The 21,863-nt window shown below is 44.6% G+C and overlaps 1 protein-coding gene across 4 annotated transcripts in view; it reads left to right on the top strand.

Moving 5' to 3' along the window:
• Wipf1 (WAS/WASL interacting protein family member 1) overlaps window positions 1–21,863 on the top strand; it is a 107,921-nt gene that overhangs the window by 33,251 nt on the left and 52,807 nt on the right. The window contains exon 1 of one of the 4 annotated variants that reach the window (XM_076928907.1): window positions 12,281–12,437. The exons of 2 other annotated variants lie outside the window; for them this stretch is intronic. The gene's annotated coding sequence lies outside the window, so the exon portion shown is untranslated. Of the gene's footprint in view, window positions 1–12,280; window positions 12,438–13,045; window positions 13,188–21,863 lie in introns of those variants that run through there. One more of the 4 variants, XM_076928909.1, reaches the window with a different exon arrangement.

Here is a 21,863-nt window from a genome sequence, read left to right as displayed (position 1 = left end):
AGCTTTTTATTGCTTCTGTGTAGTGAGAATTCTGGAAGTTTGGTTTCTTTAAAAAAAAAAAAAACACGGAAATATTATAAGAATATGTTTTCATTTTAATCCCAGATGTGGGGATACTGGGATGCTTTGTAGCAGCTATGATTTCCCTCGTGCTCTTGCAGAGGCGTGGTTTTGCCAGCTGCCGATAATTTCTGTGATTGTGTGACATTTGGAATTCTGGGAACTTTTCAGAGGGTTTATAAAGGCTAAAGCCCCAGTAGAAGGGGTCAATGGCTGTTAGTCTCTCTCCTATCATTCCCCTTCTCTCTTTTATCTAGTGATAGGTGAGACAGGGGCAGGGGATAAAGAGTGGGAAAAGAAGAACACACAAAGTAGCAAAGACCAGTCAGACCTCTGTTCACTGTGTTTTTAGCCTGACAAGCAGTGTGGCTGTGGCTGGCATAGCAACTCCATGGCACATCCGATGTTGGTCAGTGGGGCAGTTTCTGTAGGCTGCCGTTGGTTCCCGATAGGCTATGTGACAATTACTCAGGTCCTCCTGGTATGACCATCTCGATGTTCCTCACTGTGTGTCCGTCTGAGGAGATCCCACAGGTACTCAAAACACAGTCCTGAGTGAGTATAGATTTGGTGTTTTCTTTTGGAATCTCCCTCTTCTTAATATTGTCGGGAAGCACTCTGCTTGTTAAACAGTAAAGAGAAACTGAACGGCTGAAGTGGCTTGGCCGCTCTTGAAAAGAGCAGTCAGGGTGGCTGCTCTCACAGGTCTAGAAAATGCTTTCATATACTGAGACGTTAGGAAGTCGAGGGTGTTGTAAATGGTTAGGAAGGTTTTACTTAGACTCTGAGTCAGCACTTTTTATTTTTGAAGCATGTTGTGTGCACAGCGTGGACCACCGACACAATGAGGTAAACTATGGCTCTTGAGAATGAGGGGTACCCCTGTTCTCTATTGGTGGAAGACAGTAATCTTCAATAAAGGTGTCGGCCAGCTCTTTCCCTCGAGGGAGTAAGTATATCTGGGTGGGAGGATGGGCTGTAGCCTGTACCGGTGCCATCAGAGTACAGGGCCATGATCCTACATGGGCACGTCCAGAAGAAAGAAAGTGACCCCCGAGCCAAGGCCAAGATGGGCACTGCATGAGGCAGAACACCTCCCTGCAGTACTTGCCCCGGAGGGCTGACAATCTTCTCATTCTTACTGAAGGGAACTGAATTTGGAGGGGCTGTCATAGAAAGGGTGCTCATCACGGAGCCGTAAAGTCACTGCAGCGGGGCCTTTACTCAGCTGCCGTCAGAACAGGAAGAGCCACGTGGAGACAGGCTTCTGGTTCCACGAAGTTCAGTGAGGTTAAAGTTCACGGGCCCTGCGGAGGTTGAAACACATCTGTTCAGTTTTGAGTGCTCTTTCCCGACAGATATCCAGACGGTTTAACATCCTTTACGTAATGGTAAGTCAGCTGTGGCCCCAAGCGGAGACAACAAAATCGACTATGCTTGTTTAAGTCCTAGAGGAAAGGAGGCGTGTCATGCCACGGAAGCGCTGCCTGTAAACAGAAGCAGACTGGCTGGGAGGCATACCTAATTCTCCTGGGGAATAGTATTTAGGCCAGATTCTTTATCGGAAATTCTGCAGAAAAAGCAAGTCAGGACAGGGTAGACCTTTTAGGCTGGCTAGTCTGAATTACTTTGGAGGACTGTAGGCTGTGGGGGCAGTCCCTATTTGCCTGGTACTTGGCCCTGGAATGATGCAGGCCTCCTGGGTGTCCGGTAGAGGAAGTCTGGCTCTGCATTGGTGAGTTTGCTTACTAGAGGCCTATTCTTGGCTGAACCCTTGCCACCTGAAGAATTGGATAGCCCTAGGACAGGGTCTCCCTCAGCTAGCAAGCTTTTGATGTCTTTAAGAAGTTAAAAGGTCTTAAGCACGTATTTGTGTTTGTGTGTACATACACACAGTACACAGATGAACTTAAATGGTTATGTATGGTCTATGGACTCTGGAATATGTACACTACGCACCTTTGAAAACTGGAATCACATCCAGTATGGCAGGATGCTGACACAGCAAGAGTCCCAAGAAGACTGTAGATTCGTGTCTCATTTCTGGTCACTCTAAGAGGGTTACCGTGGTATGAGACAGGGCATGAGATGGCCATGAAAGTGTTTTCTTTCTCTCTCTGACCAGAAGAGTTGTATGTAGGCAACAGACATATTGCCATGTATACTGCACAAGTAATCCTCCAGTCTCAGTCCACAGATGGGTTGTAGGTTCCCCTTTGGTTGGTTGGCCTTTTTTTTTGACAGCCCAAGGTAGTCTGTCATTATGACAATCTGAGTGTGGTGATGTTTGCTTTGTAACATTAATTTGTACTTTTAATCGGGCTAGGTGGTTTTTTAAAGCTTTATTTGAGCATCTTGTGTATTTTGTAGCACACTGTACTTGAAGATAATGTATTTTTCTCCCATGAGCATATTTCTTTGCTAGGAGAGCTTCACACCTATAAAATCTACCTACTTGAAAGATGATCGAGCTTTAATAAACATTATAGTTTATAGTAGTGATTTTCCAATAATGAGGGAAGTAGAGTTTATTAAAAACTGGGGCCAGAGAGGGAGATGGCTTAGCTGGTAAAAGTGCTTGCATGGAATTCTAGTGACTTAAGTTCCGTGCCTAGAACCCACATAAAGATGGAAGGAGATAGCTGCTGGCTCCACAGAGTTGTCCCCTGACTTCCACACACATGTATTTTGGCACACATGCTTTCCCCTCACCATACACACACACACACACACACACACACACACACACACGTGCACACATACACACATGCACACACAATAATTAGTATGTTTTTTAAAAAAAACCCATAAAACTGAAACTTGCAATCAGCGAGATGTAACATGCCACAGAATCTCTTCAGCTATGTCTTGCCATTGTGACAGATGCCCAGTGGTACCCCAAACTGAAAGTGCAGTCTATACAAAACGTTCGGGAGACACAACTCAATAAACACACTTCATGTTATTAAACAAAGATGGTTGATAATTTCTGTATATAGATTTGTCCTTGGAAGTTAATTGGCGGGTATTATGTTATGCTTAGTGCCTAAGTATGTCATTGAGGTATATACAACAGTAATTTAGTAAATTTTAGGCATCACCCAGAGTACCAACTTTATTTCCAAGAGCTGATTGAAGGCAAAGAAAATAATAGATGCTGATATACAAAATATAGTGTTTCTCATTCATTATGACTGTTACTAATTAATAAACTCTTGACAGATGTTTGTGTTTTGCAAATTTACTTCCTTTGCAGAACATGTAATTTAGGCTGTCTGCAGCCACTTCAAAATCAAAATCAGAGTCCAGGAAAAAAAAATAGGATAAACACACCAGGTTGGGTTTGATGTTGCTCAGCTGGATATGACCCACACTCTAATTATAACCTGCATAAATCTGAGGCTTCACACAACCAGATTCTCCCTGGAGTCTCAGTCAGAGAACACCCACTTTAATACCAGAGTCCTTAAAGAACACATCTCTTTAATCCAGGTTTTTCCAAAAGGCACTGAGTAAGTCTTTATAATATACAAACACTTCCCCAAAGTTCAGTGAGGATGCCTGTTCTTCCTTCAGAACCCATGGGAGATTCTAAACCTGGTTTTATTTATTCCAGCCACATGGCTTCCCATTACCAATGTCGCTTTTCTTGTCTATTTATCATGGCAATGTTGTAACTCATGGACCGTTTTCTTTCTTGGTTCTAGTCAGCTGCAAATACTCCCGAATCTAGGAACAGAAGTGCTGCAGTACCACCTGCAGGCTCAGATCTGCAGGCTCACACCTGCAGGCTTACACCCGCAGGCTCGCAGCCGCTTTGTGGAGCTGACTGTGACTTTCTAGAATGATCTAAACTTCATTCCTCCTAATTCCCCAAAACCATTTATTATCTTCATGCAGAGCACCCCAGAAATGAAGTTTCTTGCTTGACTAGTTGTCTTACTAATCTAGAAGTTCCTGAGCATAAAATTCTCTACTTATCAAGAATGACACTCCTTCAGTCTACAAGAAAGGACAGGGGCAAAGTGGTATAGGTTCTTGCCACGGAAATGTGAGGATCTGAGTTTGACCTCCAGAGCCCACATAAAAAGTGTCCTAAAGTGATTGCTTATAATCTAAATACTGGGAGATAGATGTAACCCAAGTGGAGATCAGAGGGGCATTCCTGAGACTTGCTGGGCAACCACTTCAGCAGAATCTGTGAGCTCTGGTCAGTGAGAGACTCCACCTTGGTGGGGGGCGGAGAGAGAAAGAGAGAGAAATTGAAGAGGAGAGCTGTTGTTAATTTCCAGTTTATACACACACACACATGCATACATACACACACAAACACAATACACATACACATAAACACAATACATATGCACACATACACACAAATACACAAATACACACACATATATATACACATGCACACCGCACACCATACGCACACACACATGCACGCGCATGCAGTGAGCAGCATATGAATACAGGCATCTTGGTTCTTTGAACTGTCTTGCTTACTTCTGGAATTCTGCATTTATTGGGATTCTTAAATTCATTCTGGATGACAACAGGTTTTTTTTTATGACTAACAATGATGATTTTTATTCCTAATAATTGCATAATTATCATTTTGAGGACACTCATGTTTTCATAATTCACTTTTAAAATAGGGACTTTCTAAGCATTATTTTACCTTTCCATTTTTTCCCTTTTATTGAAAATAGTTTTGTTTTTCACACACACACACACACACACACACATATATATCTCCTGATATATATTTCTCTCTCTCTCTCTCTCTCTCTCTCTCTCTCTCTCTCTCTCACACACACACACACACACACACACACACACACATACACATATATATATATATATATCCTGATTATGGCTCTCCTTCTCTCTGCTCCTCCCAGCTCCTCCCCACTTCCGTCCCATCAGGATTCACCCCCTTCCTGTTTCTCCTTAACAAATAAATGAGCTTCTAAGGGATAATGATAAAATAGGAATAAAAATTAACATACTGGAATAGAACAAAACAGGAAAAAAAAAAAGAGAGAGAGCCCAGGAGAAGACAAAAGAAAAAAAGACACACTCATTGTCATTTTTGGAATCCCATAATACTGTAATGATATAATGATATGTCCTGTAAGGTAAAAATGAGAGAATAAAAAAAATACATATATAAAGAAACAAAGAGAAAAGACAAGAAAAAAATCCCACCCAACATTGTGAGACAGTGACCCAACAAAGACGCCTTCCGCTTGCTTTCTGTTGGCATTTTCTCCCGGGCATGCCCTACCCTTAGGAACACTTTGTGTCCACAGTGAGACTCCCTTGAAGAAAACTAAATTTTAATTTGCGAGTTATCACTTGGAGCTAGTGTCTGGGTTAGGGATTGAGCAAGTGTCCCCTTTAGCTCTAGGGCCCCACCTGGAGGAGACCTGTGTAGCCAGCATGACTTATTCTATGTCCCTAGCCAGTCTTTTTATGAACAAAGGAATTTGCCATTTCCCTTCTGTCTTGATTAGCAATAAAGATGAATAAACAGCTTGGTTATTTGCAGTCTAATTCCGTAAGGTTGAAAAAAAGCCAACTTGGTTTATGGCGACAGGCCCTGTGGCATGCCAAATAGTGACCAGGCTAGGTAGGAAGGGCTCTGGCTTTGGGAGCAGATGGTCCAAGTCTTGATAATTCCAGCTTCCATTACATTGTGACCACACAAACGATGTTCCACTGTGTGGTGCACCATCAGGAGAACCTTGTTGACCTTTCAACTTCCCTTTAACTGTTCCAAGGGCTCACAGATACGGTCCATGTAGTCTTTTCAAATGAACACTAAGGGGAAAGCCTTTGTGTGATGTAATGCCTCAAAAATGCCCCCGCAGTTTCTGAGGGAAGCAGTTGCTCTCTGGTCTGTCTGAACAAGCTGACTTACACTGTGAAGCTCTCTAGCCAAATGCTTCGCGGCGCTCAGCTTCTTCCTAGACAACCCAGGGCGATGTGCATGGACTCTGGGCTCGATTCTCCCGGAGCCTGAACAGCAAGAGGACAGTTCGCACGTGCACAGGAAATGACACTGGATGTTGTCAGAAGCTTTAGTATCAAATCCCAGTTCCACCACTTGTTTACTGGTTTGGAGGAAATCCCTTTAATTCTAGAAAGGCTGCTCTCTCCATTTGGGACAATAAACGTGAATAATTAAAACTGATCTAATTATACTTAAACAAAAGCCCTGTTATCTGGCAGTCTATCGATTCTTGGTGGTCCTACCTAACCAGTTTCTGAGCAGAACATCAAGATCCTGGAAGGAATTTCAATTGTTCCTAGACCTCTATCCCATTTCCTTCTTCACCATCGCTCCAGTCTGTGAAAAATTAGGAATGGAATTTAAATGTTAGCTGTCATTCAAATGAACACATTGTAAATATAACACACACACACACACTGCTGTATAACCAACACATGCATTTTGTGGCCAGAATTTCTTCCTCCCACCCTAGTCATATCAATGCTTAAATGAATGACAGCTACCTCATTTCCAGAAAAGAGAAGTTTACAGGGTAAACGTCTGACTTCTTAGCTGTCCATTAGGAAAGTCTGACTTCTGGCAGCTTTTCTCAGTTGAATTCCTTCGCTCTTTAGAGGATGTGTTAGCATTCCTGTGCTCCTGCCTCATTTTAGAGCAGATACCTTAGCTGGTCACTCTAGTAATGAGGAGTGAGGTGGTCAGAAACACCTTGGGCAGCCTCCTTCCTGCAGACACGTCTGCAGGTTGTCCTAGTGTCTGTGGGCCTCAGAGCCTAAAGTTTGCAGAGATTTTTTTTCTCCGAGGATGGTCTTGGCCGTGTCCCAGCTTTGGCTTTCTGGCTGTTTCTCTACTCCATACTTGCCCACACTACTGGTTAGAACTGTAGTCCATCCTCCATACAGGAAGGGAGGAAGTCAATGGAGACCTTGCAGTCTGTCCTCTGATAGCAATTTCTAGAGCCTCCTGTAATCCCAGCCTTTAGAAAACGGAGACAGGAGGATTGCAAATTTGAGCCCAGTCTGGGCTTCATAGCAAGACCCTGTCCCATCCCTCATATAACTCCAAAGAGAACAGGTTCTGGTGCTCTGTAATGTCACCCTTTGCTCTGGCGTTATTATTACTAACACAACGTTATCATTTCATTTCCTGTAAACTGTGACTTTACCGTTACCAGGGTCCAGCTGACAGTGCCCTGTCACTCACCCAGAAAGGCCACATATATTTGATATCTAGAGAAAAGTATAGATAGGATTTCTAAACCATTAAAATTGAAAGCACATATTCATGGTCAAGGTTAGAGGATATTATAATAATAAGAAGCACGGTTATTCAGCAAAAATTAAGAAAGGGGGAAATAAAATAGTACATATACTAAAAGGGAAACAAACTGAGTAGATTAAGTTCTTCTAATAAAACCACTGGGTCTCTGATACATTAAAAAGATAATCGAGATGTAGTTCAGTGGTAAAGCACTTATCTGCTGTGACTGAGCCGTGTGTTCAACTCCCAGCAAGGGAAGAACAGAGAACTCACTGGCTGTTGGCTATCTTCAGGATTGTATGTCAATTAACATTACACAAAAACCCATCAGTAGGTGGTAAATGCCAACTAACAAAACAAATGCAGGAATGGAAACTTTAATATTAAATATAAAAAACTTAAGCAAAGCTATAGAAGCACAAGAGTTTAAATCCCAGAAGAAAACTTATCCGCAGTGAACATGAGTATGACTGTCTTATCATTTAATTAGATGAAGCGTAATCTCTTAGTGCAATTCAAATAGTGAAACACATGAAACATAACTGAAATGTAAAATGCAGATAAGCTTTCTCGTAATCATATTAGGAGAGTTTAGCAAAATCTTTTCAGAATTGGATCGATGAACAAAAGATATACAAGAGAGTCTTTGAAATGATTAAATACTGTTTTAAAAACTTTTGTTCAACTGACCAAAAAAGAAAGAAAGAAGAGAAAATTAGACATGATTTGTCCATATGTAGTAACAGAAAAGTGTTGAAGCTTTATTGGTATTTTTGTGTGGGTGTTTGAGAATTAAAAAAACTTTTACTTATAACACATGAAATGCAACGTATTTATGACCACAGTCTAATAGTTTACCATGTGTACGTAATGTGAAATGCTGGGGTCAGGGTAGCTGGCGGTCTATCAGACATTTCTCCTTTGCGTTTCAAGCAAAAGTCTTTCTATTGCTGTCTGCTTTAAACATTACACAATTAATTGTTGTTAGCCACAGTTACTGGCTATGCTAGAGGACTTTGAGCTTGTTCTCCCATCCAGAGGCACCCCTGTATCTATTGGACATCTTTCTCCATCCCCAGCCTCTGTAAGCACCAGTCCATCTTCTGCATCCTTGCAGTGAGGTCTTTTACGTGTGAGAATGTGTGGTGCTCGCCCTCCAGTGCCTGCGTCACTTTAGCTCACATGATGCCTTCTGGTTCCCTGTACATTGCAGCAAGTGTCGAGATTTCATTCTTTTCAGTGGCTGAGCAACGGCATGTATGTATGTATTCCACGTTGCCTTCTGTGGGTAGACAGCCTGCTTGACTGTTGTGGGGTGGGCGTGGGTGAGCGTGGATGAGTGTGGGTGAGTGTGAGTGAGCATGGGTGAGCATGGGAGGACAGGTGTCTCCTCAACAACATATCCCTTTCCGTGATAGTGGCAATATTGGATTTTATTGCGGTTTTACTTTTAGTTTTTTTTGAGGAAACTCCATACTGTTTTGCATAATGGGTGCACTACTCTACATGCCCACTAACAGTGTATGAAAGTTCCCCCTTTGCATCCCCAGTCAGCATTTGTTATTTTTTTGTTTATTTGAGATAATAGTCGCTCTAACTGGCATTAGATGATATCACATCGTGGTTTTGATTTGCATTTTCCTAGTGGTCAGATAGAACTGACCACTGACCATGCTAGTTGGCTTCAAACTCACCAGGGGACACTGGGCAGCTGAGTGATTCTAAGTTTGGTTTCTTATATGTAAATTAGAGATGACCATATCTAACTCACAGCTGTGCAAGGAGGATTAACATCTGTATGTAAAGCACTTAGCTGGGTGTCTACACGTGGCAATGATCTGATAAATGACTGGTGGAGACACCAGTCAGAGTAGCAGCATGTCTTCCAGTTCCTTGTGGGTGCTGGGTGGTGAAATGATTGGGCACCGTCAGTACTTCAGCACCTTTTACATAGGGATGAGACAAAGAGCTGTTATGATGTCCAGGTTCTGCTCACCTGAATGAAAAGGTTGGACATTTTGTCTGTGTTCATTTGTGAGGTGTGGCAGTGGTGAATGACTGGGTTATTCTCCACTCCGTTAAAAAAAAAAAAAAAAGCATGGTGCTCCCAAAACATAAGGAGTGGAGAATCTGGAAGAAAGGAATGGTGGGCTGTGCTAGTGTGCAGTGGGGAAGCAGGAGCAAGGGTCCTCACCTCACCGCTGTCCCCACCCCTGTACACCCCCCCCCCCCGTCCCCACTTCAGTCCCCACTGCTGTCTTTATTCCTGTTTCCACTCCTGTCCCCACCACTGTTCTCATTGCTGTCCCCACCCTTGTCCCGACCGCTGTCCCCACCGCTGCAGGCATGTGCTCCTTGGCTGCCAGGCTGGACTTCTCTGCCCCTGTGGCAGTGCTGCCAGCTCCTCGGGTGTGGAGTGAAGAAGCGATCACTAGAATTAGAAAGCAAAGCCCTCAAAAGAATGCAGTGCTCAGAACTTGGTGTGGATTTGTGGTCTGAGGTAAATAGACTGTACTAGAGGTGGTTAGAAATCCTGCGTTTAAAAAAAATCTATAGACACTATGTACCTGATTACCTTTGTAAAAACACGTGTTCCGTTGGGGGGAAATACGGGAGGAGAGTTCACTGATGTTCAATGGTCCCAATAAGAATTAATTATCCGCTGTTTCCCTCTAGGGAATCGAGACAGCATCAAATGTAAGATAATTCCTTAGCTTTTAGCATACTTTTCTTTGTCCCAGAAAATATCAGCTATGGACTTGAGTTAATGTTTCAGTATCAGCTCACTAATTGTTCCTTACATAGCCTATTAAATGTTAGTGATAGAGGTGCCTGATGTCTCTCTCTAGGCTCTCAAACTTTCTATAGCTTTTCAACTGCTCAAAAAAATAAAATCCTGCCTCGCATAGAGTTCTTACTGTTTCTCCTCCACAAAGTTCTTCGTGGTGCACGTTTTTAATCCCAGAGTTTGGAAGGCAGAGGCAGTTGGATCTCTGAGTTCAAGACCAGCCTGGTCTACAGAGTGAGTTCTAGGACAGCCAGAGCTACACAGAGAAATCTTGTCTCAAAACAAAACAAAACAAAAATCAAAACACAAACAAACAACCAAATAAAATCCTAAAGATTACAAGTTGGGGGCGATAGCTCAGGGGTTAGAGCCCTTAACACACAAACATGAGGATTCCCCAGAAGCATGTAAATGTTTGTTGTGAGTGGCATCCACTTGTAATTGCAGCATCTGAAGAGGATCCGAAGAGGCAATTGGCCTGTGAGATTAGTCATACTGGCAAGCTCTGGGATTGATTGAAAGACCCTTCCTTTATGAACAAGGCAGAAGAGTTATTGAGGATGATTACCAATATCAATCTGCCACATATATGTGAATACACATGTATGTGCACCCTGCACATGTGTGCCCATACATATGAAAATGTACATAAATGTACACCACAGATACATGGAAATGGAAAAAATTAAATCTTGAAATTTTTAAATTACATCTTAAACATTTTTTATTTAAAATTTAAAAAACAGAAGAGGCAGGCATCCACATGGAGAAGCCTGGTTAGGTGTCTGAAGTTCTTTACTGATCCCATATACCATAACACACGAGAACACACAGACCCACTTAGTAGAAAACAGAATAGAAACTGATCTCAGACTGTGAGACATCTAAATACTATCACATGTTCACATAGAACCTTACTGTTTTCCTCCACAAAGTTCTTTGCAATGTCTGATTCCAAGACGGTGAAGAGTTACCATTATTGTAAAGCTAATGCCATGTCTGTAATGTAGGCAGCCATCTTAGCTCAGCTGGCTAATCCAGATGTACAGTCCAATCCCCAAACCAGCCAACAGCTGTCAAAATGGGAAAACAGTCACTGGTGTTCCTAAAGCCATAGCTGTAATCATGTGGTGAGACTCCAGAGTCTGATCGGTGTCTACATCACTCATTCAGGGCTAATTTCCTTACTGCGGGACTCACATGGAAACCACACTCAAGAGTTACATGGGAAGTAGTTCCAACCCTTGACACTTGTCTATAGTTACCTTGCTGAAATCCAAAACCAAAAATCCCTCTTAAAGCATTTTTGAACAAAGAATTGTGCTGGGTGGCCAGAAAGAAACCATTTTGGGGCTTTTCACAAGAGTCAAGTTGAGCAAATTGGAGACGATTCCTGCTGGTGTTGGGCATAGTTTTAATCCCACATACCACTTCCTACATCCACAAGTTTCTGTGAGTTTGGACCCTTTTGAGAGCTGGGATGACTATCAGAGGAAAGAGGATGGCCAGACAGGAAAGCTAGAAATGGCTCCACTGGCCTTCTCCCCGGTCCAGGGCAAAGAGGGACATAGCCAGACACCCTTTCTTCTTTTCATGCATCAAAATTACTTAGTCCAGGGAGGCTGAAAACATAGTGGCTCTGTTTTCTAACCCAAGAATTAGGGCATAGTGTCTGACAGCATTGCTAAACAGGCTGCATGAACTCGAGACTCTCTCAGGAAGTTCAGGGTGAATGGCCATGGTTGCAGCAGGACCCAGAGATGGGAGCCGAGAGTTGGTTCTGTTCTGCTGGCGATAATGCATCTCCTAGAGGAGAGTGTGGTGACATCTTGGCAACAGTACTATCAAGGGTCCTTTCTTAGATGTCTCCTGGGTGAGCATCAATATCAGAGACCCAACTGCAGGAGAATGTCCAAACCCCAGGCTCTCATATCGGTCCGCGCTTTGTAGGTTATGGAACCCCAACTCTAGACTGGAGAGCCTAGGGCAGTGGACTCTCTCTCTTTCTCTGCTTTCCTCTGTCCCATGACATGGAGTCTCCCTCCAGTGTTATCTCCTCTTGTGTCCTATGAGCACCCAAAAGAGGCCAAGGAACCCCTGTAAGGAGATGGTCTTTTCTATAGGTGCAGGCCCAACCCATGTGAGAAGAGCAGCTGGCCAATTGTATCACATGCCTCTGAGCAGTTAGAGAGGCAGGCAGAAGGTGCTGTGAGGAAGTGCAATGTCACATGCAGCCTCACAGGAAGCTGGCCAGAAGATAGCTGGGGACTGCCACGATCAGCCGGTTTTCAGAGGATTAAAGCAACACAGGTTAGTGCCTTCTGTCTGGAAAACCCTCCATGGTGGCTCTAAAATACCCACCTGTTTGACTCCCTTCCCTTGAGCTGACTTTATGTGTGTTTCTAATGAAAAGAAATTGTGCTGGCTTTGAATGTAAGAGTCTGTGCAAAGCTGGTAACCACACGTTGTTAGAGGAACAAGCATTGAGCCACTGTGGTGAAAATGAAATTCTCAGAATCGCTGGCTTCCTTGTTTAGAACTTCTATGCCTTTAAAAAGAATAAACTTCAGATGTTCATTAAATATGTTATTTCATGGAATGCAGCTAAGCCTCTTCTCATTTTTACTTACTAGCACAAATCTGAAACGGGACTGGTCAGCTTGTGTTTGCAGACATGTGTGGGGCGTCTGTACGGGGTTGGAGAAAAATACTGTGGCTAAAAAGCGTGCTTCAAGGCTATGTGAAAAAGCTTCTTGTTTTATGGACTTTTCATCCCATAAAACCTATGAGCTCTTTTGACTTGCATTTCATGACAGAATAACTTTTCAGGCCCATACATTTTTTTTTCTGTCCCACCCCCTTCCTTCCTTTCCTTCCTTACACGAGCTGTGGGGAGAGAAGAGGGGGGTAGGGTAGCTTGAGTGTAGATGGGGAAGTCCTCAGTTTAAGAAGCAACACAACCTGGCCTAAAGCTGAGCAGGTTTGGAGAAGCCTCGAGGCTTGGTGGTGACTAGAGCCTCCTGTCCACACTCTTGTGTTTCACATGGTAAAGAAGATTGGGTGAGTCTAACACAGTGTCAGAAAGGTGGGTGACGGGTTGTGGGGGTAACTCTCCGGAGCATCTAACCAGCCCGGAACTGATAATCTGATGGCCACCGGGGGAACACTTCCGCTCGAAGAGCAAAGTCAACAGAAATTCTGACAAAGTAACCGGCCGCTTCCAGACCTGTAAAGAGCAAGGAAAATGTCTCAAGTCTGAGTCAAGAGGAGGAAGGAGGTCATGCAAAGCATTAGAACAGCTCAGTTAGCCAGGGAGGTTGTTTTGCTTTTGCTGGGACTGGGATTGGGGCTGAGGCTCAGTAGGTAGAGAGAGCACTTGACTCGGATGCACAAAGCCCGAGTTTGGTGCTGTAAACTGCAGCCCCACGTAAACTGGGTGTGGTCGTGCACATGCCTGTAATCTCAGCATTCGGGAGGTGGAGGCTGGAGGATCAGGTCTTTAAGGTCTTTTTCAGTTACATAATGAGTTCAAAGCCAGTTTGAGCTACAAGAGATCTTGTCTAAACCAAATACATAAACAAATAGCGACGGAGAGAGGGGACTAGGATCAGTTTCCGGTTTCCTCTCTGTCTTGGGTCTGGCTTTAGTTTTCTAACGAGTCTGGACTGAAAAACCACTAGAGGTGAAAGATTGGTGGACTCATGTGTTGTTTACATTCCAGTAGTGCAGAATAACCACGGCAGGGATGAAAGTAAAGACTCGGTGTTGTTATGTACTCGGATTGCAGCATGTCTTCATGTTTTACTATCACGTTGTGCAAGAAAGTGGAGAGGAAGCTGATGCTGAGGGAGGCGATCTGAGCTGAGATCTGAGTCTCACTGGTTCCCAAAAATTATTCCCTCGGGCTGACAGGGGCAGCGCATGATTCCAGCTGGTGGAATAGAGCAGGTCGGGCTTCTCTGCCGATGAAGCCTCTAGTACAAATAAATGCCTGATGGAGCCGGTGAGGGTGAGGCGAGAGAGATCTGCCTTAGGATGGCCTCCTTCCTGTTACATGGTGCTACCCTAGAGCGGGGGAGAGGCTTGTGCCTCAGCCACGGCTGGTGGGCGTCCCTCGAAAGAAAACTTCTTTGGTTCTCTTTGGCTTTGTAAAGTTTGTCACAGAGCTTTGCTGTTCAGGGAGTTTTGTATTATGCTAATCTGCTGTTCATACTAGAAAGGATATTTTTATTTTGTTAAAATGCTTTCCAGATGGACCTCATGTCTTTTTTTTTTTTTTTTTTTTTTTTTTTTTTTTTTTTTGCGTATGTATTGATCCAAAATCTGTTTCCATTTCTTCTGCTCTCCGTGGGCATTTCTTGGCCTGTGTTTACCAGCTTCCTGCCTCCACTGTGTTAGGGAGGCCAGAAAAAGCTTATGAAGGGTTCTCCTTATACGTCATCCTGGCCTCCAGGCTGGAAGGGGTTTGAAAGAAAGGTGGATCCAGAGTGGCAGATGGTAGGTCATGCTGGGTGGGAAAGCACTAGAAACTCTTGGTTCAGCGTCACTGCCAAGTTAAACAGAGTTAGTTCCGCTTGAAGGTGAAAAGAGATGAGTTGTCATCTTAAAGCTGAAGAGGAAAATGGCCAGCTTTATGAGAGGCAGTACGGACGCATTGCAGATTCTCTAAAGAAAAACGAGGAGTGGGGCCCTCAACCTTCCTTTCCCCTAGACCTGACACATGCAGCACCTTTTTTTTTTTCTTCCTAGAATCCCACATGAGGTGAGCATAGCACTGTGAATCAGTACCACAGCTGTTTGGGTGGATACTCTTTTACCATTTTGTGATTTCTTTGTCCTAACGAAAAGTTATTGCTTTGGGACCAACTGACTAGACACTTACCAGAATATCTGTTTTGGTGTTGTCTGTCGTGACCTTGGCTTTGCTGCACTGTGTTCATCCTTCATTACAGTATGGATTTTACATTAACATTAGTTTGTGGTTTAATAAGACTTTTCATCACTGTGACAAAATCTCTGGTATGAGCTGTGTTATGGGGGAATGACTGGTTCTGGCTCACAGTTGCCAAGGTTTCAGCCTGTGATTGGCTGGCTCGTGTATTTGTGGCATGACAGGACCACTGTGGAGTAAGAGAATGGCAGAGGAGAATTCACCTATGGGTAGCCAGGAAGCAAAGAAAGAGACAGGAAGGGACCGGGGATAAAGGCCATCTTTCTAGCTCACAATCTTAATGGCCTGCTTCCTATAAGTAGGTTCCACCCATGCGGTCCACCACCTTCCAGTAATGCAACCACTTATGAGTCCATCGTGGAATCAGTGCATTGATGAAGTCAGAGCCCTCAGGATCCAGTCACATCTCAACAGTCCTAGCTCTGAACACTGCTTCAGTGAGATCTAGGCTTCCAAAGCATGGGTTGTTGGAGAACTCAGACCAAAGCTATAACAGCTGCAAATCATAGTGCCATGAAAGGAATTTGTAGGGTTGTAGTAAGGCGTGTGCGTGTGAGCGTGTGTGCGTGCGAGAGAGAGAGAGAGAGAGAGAGAGAGAGAGAGAGAGAGAGAGAGAGATGGTATATGTGGAAGAATCCCTTGGGGATTTTGTTTTCTCAGCTAAAAGTTGTTACTTGAGCTGGGTATGGTGGTTCATGTCTTTAATCCCCAGCACCTGAGAGGCAGAGGCAGGTGAATTTATGAGTTCAAGGCCAGCCTAGGCTACATAGTGAGATGCTGTTGAAAGCATGATGAGATGATATGTTGGAGTCTACAATTATTTGAACCATGCTTAGACTAAGATGTTGCACATGTATGTACGGGCTCATTTGGAGAGATTGCCAGTGGACACTGCTATTCTCTGTGCAGAGATACTTTAAGTGTCTTCTCTGATCTCTGAGCCACCAGTGGGAAGACTTAATCTTCCTGAAGGGCATTAGAAATCTGTAGGAAGTTTCTGACTTCAGAGGACTGGGTGCAGGTCCAGTGGAGGGGCTGCCCAGTACCTCACCAACTTGCTCTGTAGAAAGTTGTCCAGAGGGAGGCCTTAAAGGAAAAGAATTGTTACTCTAGCCCAGCTTCTCCCTGCACCGGGCCTTCTCAGGAAAATAATACAGTTGGCACAACTCACTGAAGTAAACACACTTGAACTGCCACCAGGATTTCTCCCAGAACCTCCCCCACAGAGCACCATGTCTTCCCGTCTTCTCTTTGTCCGTCCTCTCTGTTTCTTCTCCCAAATGTCTCCCCTGACACTGCAGGCCTATCACCTTCTGAAGGCTCAGGCCAGAATTTTTATGTGTAGATGATATGTTTCCTCGCGCAGCCGTTCAACCCAGAGCGTCAAACAAGGCTCCCTGTAAAAAGGGAGCATGGTGAGGCTGCTGAGCACCCTGGAGAGGGTGTGCCCAAGAGAAATAATCTGGAAAGAGTAATTAGTATGAGATAGATCCCGATGAATCAGGAAGGATGAATAGTTTACTAATTTTTTTTTCTTTTAAGGATTTATAAGGGAAATAGTGGTAAGAGAAGAACCGAAAAAGCCAGAGGTAATTGGCCCTAAAAGAGAGAAATGTTGGGTTATTGAAGAACTGTTTTTCCCTTCCTCAGTGCCAGGAACATCTGGCTTTGGGAAGAGCTTAGGAAAGAGACTTGCAGATGCTCTTGTCATCATTTAGAATTCAAGGAGGCAAATAGAAAATATTTTTTTTTTTTTAAGAAAGAGAAGAGACTTTAGGATGCCCCCTTTTTAAAATTTGGAAACAGACTCAGAAATGTCAACTGACCTGACAGAGGTTAGACCAGCTCATGAGTGGCATTCAGGCCTAGGACGGATCCCAGCACTGGAGTCTGAATACAGGTGCCTCTGTGGTACCTAGAGTCCCGACTCATGCCTAATGAGGGTTAGACCAAGAGTTTGAGGGTTTGACAAAGTAACCTCTGCTTGCTGCTACATCCTCCTGCATCCTTCTGCATCCTCCTAGCAGACAACAATGTAACTATAAACTTGTGGGCAGAAACCTAATCCATTTTACCCAGATGAAGCCTATGTGTAATGACCTGGTCCGGGAGAAGTAAGGAAGAGGAACACTTAGTAATGAGCTGGGACAGCAAGGTAGACTGACTCTCGTAGATGCAGATGTAGGTGGAAAACTATGGCTGAAATCTGTTGTAAAGTATGGATGAATTTCAGGGTTCACTCGCCTGGGTGAAGCAATCCTCGGGAGAGCCAGTCATCCTTAGCACTGATTCCATGGCTGCCGGTCCATCTTCAGACTCCATTGTCTCAGGAGGGGAGTTGCCTGGCCAGTAGAAGACTCAGTAGAAAGAATGGCATCATCTGTATGTTCCCATATGCCCAGCAGCTCCTTGTGAATTTTAATGAGGGTCAGCCATGCTGAGTCTAAGGCTAGAGGACCTCTTCTGTGGGGGCTGAATTTGAAGTTGTTAACCTGCGTCTAGACCAGCTCCCATTTGTACTCAGGCTTCTGCTTCCAAACACTCATACAACACAGATCACATCTCCGACCCTAGAAAGCATGAAGGGATTTACACCCATGAGGGAGCAGGCACTTGTGCAGTAGACACCCGCCAATGTCCTCTAATCCACTCAGTTTAGCCATGGAGATAGCATCCAACAGGTGGAGGGCTCAAGACTGCTCCCCACCTCCCCACTTTAGCTGTGAGTTGCAAGCTGCACTGCCTGTGATTCTAACTCACGGGCTGCAAACTGCTGTGTCCACAGCCCCTCCTCAGGTTTCACTAATTTTCGAGAGAAGCTTGTAAAACAGTGGGTGACAGTTGGGTGTACCCACTGATTAGGAAGCGTATCACAAAGGACTCTGGTGAGGAGGTTAATGTATCACAAAGGACACAGGCTGAAATGTGGGAGAAGGAACTTGGGGTGTCCCTTCAGTAGAAATCTCCACTGTCTACCCTCCAGCTCTTTCCCTGTCCTACTGAGTTGGTAGAAGCTTCATTGCCTAGAAAGTGCTTGATGTAGGCTGACCAGGGAAACCTGTCTGTTCAGCGTTCTTGGCCTTTCTAGGCAGCAATTCTGCCATCCAGGGTGTGGGGCAGGGAACTCTTCTGACTACTGTAGGGCAGAGGCAAGTCAGAGAATTTCTTTGTGGCCGCTTCCAAGAGTAAAAGGCTGGAGAAGATTAGATGTTTCATGATCTGCCTGGGGAAGTCCTAGCTTCTGGGGCCTGCCTTGGTCAGGAACTGCAAATGAAAACTACAAGTTGTGCCTTTTAACAGCACAGCCACTCCTTAGGGTCTTCCCTGGGACCTTCCCAGCAGCCACTTCTGGTGTCATTTTTCATCCTCTGTTCTTCTCTAAAATATCCCAAGCTGGCTGGTGAGATGGCCCAGTGGATAAGAAACTGGCTCCATTCAATACCAGCACCCACACAGCTCAGAACTGTCTGTAACTCCAGTCCCGGGAGACCCAGTGCCTTCTCTTAACCTCTGTATGCACCAGGTACACACTTGGTGCATACATATATGCAGACAAAACAATGCACATGAAATAAATGAAATACTACAAGCAGAGAGGGGGCACTCAGGGTCAGTGTTGAAGGTTTCCCCCCAGTTGTTCTTCAGCACTGATTCAGGTAGACTGGCTGGCCAGTAAGGCCCAGGGATCCTCACGTCTCAGCCTCTGCAGCATTGAGGTTACCAGCAGGAACTGCCACATCAGGGTTTTAAAAGTGGGTTCTAGACACTTGAACTAAGGCTCTCAGGGTTGTGGAGCAAGCACTTTATCAACTGGGCCACCCCCACACACACACACACAAGTGTTACGAGTAAAGAAGACAGGACACACGCAGTCTCTGCCACTAGAACTCACAAGGCCCTTTAGGTTTATTACAGAGTCAGGTTTTCTTTCTTTCTTTCTTTCTTTCTTTCTTTCTTTCTTTCTTTCTTTCTTTTTCTTTTCAAGACAGGGTTTCTCTGTGTATTCCTGGCTGTCTTGGAACTCACTCTGTAGACCAGGGTGGCCTTGAACTCAGAAATCCGCCTGCCTCTGCCTCCCAAGTGCTGGGATTAAAGGCGTGCGCCACCACCGCCCCAGGTTTGCTTTCTGCTTGCTTTTTCTCTCTCTTTTCATTCCCCCTTCCCCTTCCCCTTCCTTCCTTCCTTGACATTTCCTGTTCATTCAGAAACATTTACTGATCACCTTCCACGTAGACCTCGTCCAGCTGGAGGCTGTGAACCGTGAGCAATATACCTAAGAGACACTACATGATTTTTCATTGTTTTGAAACAGCGTCACTCCGTAGCTCAGACTGGTCTCAAGGTCACCATCTTCCTGTCTCAGCTTCCCTTGTATAGGGATTACAGGCATGCATCACCAAACCCAGCTTTTATACTGTACACTTTTAGAAGGTTAGAGAGTCGTGATTACTGAGTAAACAGGAAAGGGAAAGAACCAGGACAGTGGTGGGTGTGTGAGTTTAAATGAGTTGATGAGGGTGATGTTTGTGAGAAGACAGTACAGACGGAGTAAGAGAAGATGCTACACACGTAGATAGGAGAAAGCACAGGACAGAGGAGGCAGGAGCATGCCCGGCATGCCCAAGGAATAACCAGAAGCCACTGCAACTCATGCAGAGAAGGGAGAAAGCAGATGTTGGAAGCCGAGTGCTGGAGGTCCAGTAGGCCAGCGGGGAGCTGTGTCTCATTCAAAGTGAGAACTAACTTTAGAGAAATCTGGGAGCTGGAGAAGCCACGGCCTTACTGTACTGCAGGCTGTGGGAGTGAGAGGGAGAAAGAAATGGTTAAGAATCCTGGGTGCTGCACCAGGGAGAGGGGGGCTGACAGACCTGAGGAGGTGCACAGCCTGCACAACTGAAGGTAGAAACAGTAAGAGCAGCTAGAGGAATGGCTCCTGGCTCCCAGCACCCAGGCTGTGTGGCTCCCAGCTACCCAAAGCCCTCTGCTGGCCTCCTTAGGCATAGCACTCACATGAACATACCCACACATACACATAATTAAAAATAAAATCTAAAAAGCAAAATTCGGTAAGATTAACTGTTGGGTTGAATAACATTTGGAGGAGAGAGGAATCAAGGAAGATTCCTAGAATTTTGGCCAAAGCACATGAAAAAAACGGAAATGCCGTCAAAAGGCAATGAAGGCAGTGGGGGTGGGGGGCTGTGCAGCAGGGGAACATCAAGAGTTCAGGGTTTATCGAGTTCCAGATACCTGTTTGAGGTCCACGTGGAGAGTGGGGTATATATGTGTACACCTAAAAGAGGGTTCTAGAAGACACCGGCCACTCTTTCTCGGTGGTCTCAGCAGTACAGTGTCACTCCAGAGTTACCCTGTGACCCATGAAGTACTTGTAGAGGAGGTGGGGCAGGGCTGGTGTGGCGTCTTGTGCAGCCTTTGATTTCTGAGTGTCTGCTCAGAGAGGTGGTGCTCTTGGGGGTGAGTGGGAAGAAAGCCTGCTTCTTGTCACCAGCCTTGTCTTCAACTCCTTAATCACCAACCGACTCCATAATATTTGTTTTAAGAAACAGAAGTGTGTGTTTTAACAAAGCTGGCAAGAGCAATGACCAAGTCCAGCCTCCTTTGCTGATGTAGAAATGACAATGAAACTTGTCAGATGGCCTCAACCTTTACATTTACATAAATGTTGTAAAGATAACTGGGGCTGCATTTGTCACAGACATTGTGCAGGGACAGAATTTCAGGAAAGTAATCCTAAGTTATTTTTCTATGGAAAAGGAGGTATATTACATCATTCAGGGAGATCTGAGTTTTCACAGATGAAGTCTGAGTCCATGCAAAATTTTTAACTTACATTTTCACATTTTGCTTTTAACTAGCTAGTGTGAAGCCCACTGTGAGGGTGTATACTAGTAATCCTAGAATTCAGAAGGCAATGCCAGCAGGACTGTGAGTTTGACACCAGCTTATCTACACACCCAGAGTGTATCTCAACAAACAAACAAACAGACAGACAAACAGCAGCTTATATGGACAAACCCCAACTATTTAAAATGAGTGCTTCATTAACACACTGCAATGATACTGGCATTTCTTCATGGAAACAGATTAAGTTCTAAATTCTTACTGCTGCTCTCAAATACCAAGAGCACATTTGTCACATCTGTAAATTATCTCCATTGGACCTTCAACCTGCATCAGAGGCAGGTGCTGTGTGAGTCTTGTTTACTGAGATGAGAATTCCTCAGGGAGGAAGTGACTTGATTGAATTCCACAGGTCTGTGTGTGTTCACAGTTCTCCCCATCCACTTCCCAGAAGCACGAAGTAAAACAAACTGGAGCGTGTTAGTAGTTCAAAAAGCATTTTGTTATTTTACGTTGTGTACCCAGCAGCATTGCAGAATGGTCTTCATGATAAGCCTAAAATAATGGAATCCACACATTTCAAGTAGTTCTTAGGCGAGAAGATTCACAAATAACATGTTTTCCTTGGCCTCTGCCCCATACAGTGATGGGCACTTGAGGGCAGCGTTACCTGTGGGCTAAAAACACGCTGATCAAGCAGACCCACAGAACACATGACTTCTGCCGCACAAAAGCCTTTAGCCGGCAGCAGTATCTCAGTCTGTATGCTCAGATATAACCGGACGTGGGGATACTGTCAGGCAGATGCCCCAGAGAGATCTGAGTGAAAGGTTCTGCAGGCCTTAAAAGTAATCAGGACCCAGGAGCTGTGACCACAGCACAGGGCACTGGGAAGAAAGCTGGATTCTGTCCCCTCCACGCAG

The sequence above is a fragment of the Arvicanthis niloticus genome, chromosome 2 (assembly GCF_011762505.2).
Source record: "Arvicanthis niloticus isolate mArvNil1 chromosome 2, mArvNil1.pat.X, whole genome shotgun sequence".
Lineage (NCBI taxonomy): Eukaryota > Metazoa > Chordata > Mammalia > Rodentia > Muridae > Arvicanthis > Arvicanthis niloticus.
This window is presented reverse-complemented; position numbering and strand designations above follow the sequence as displayed.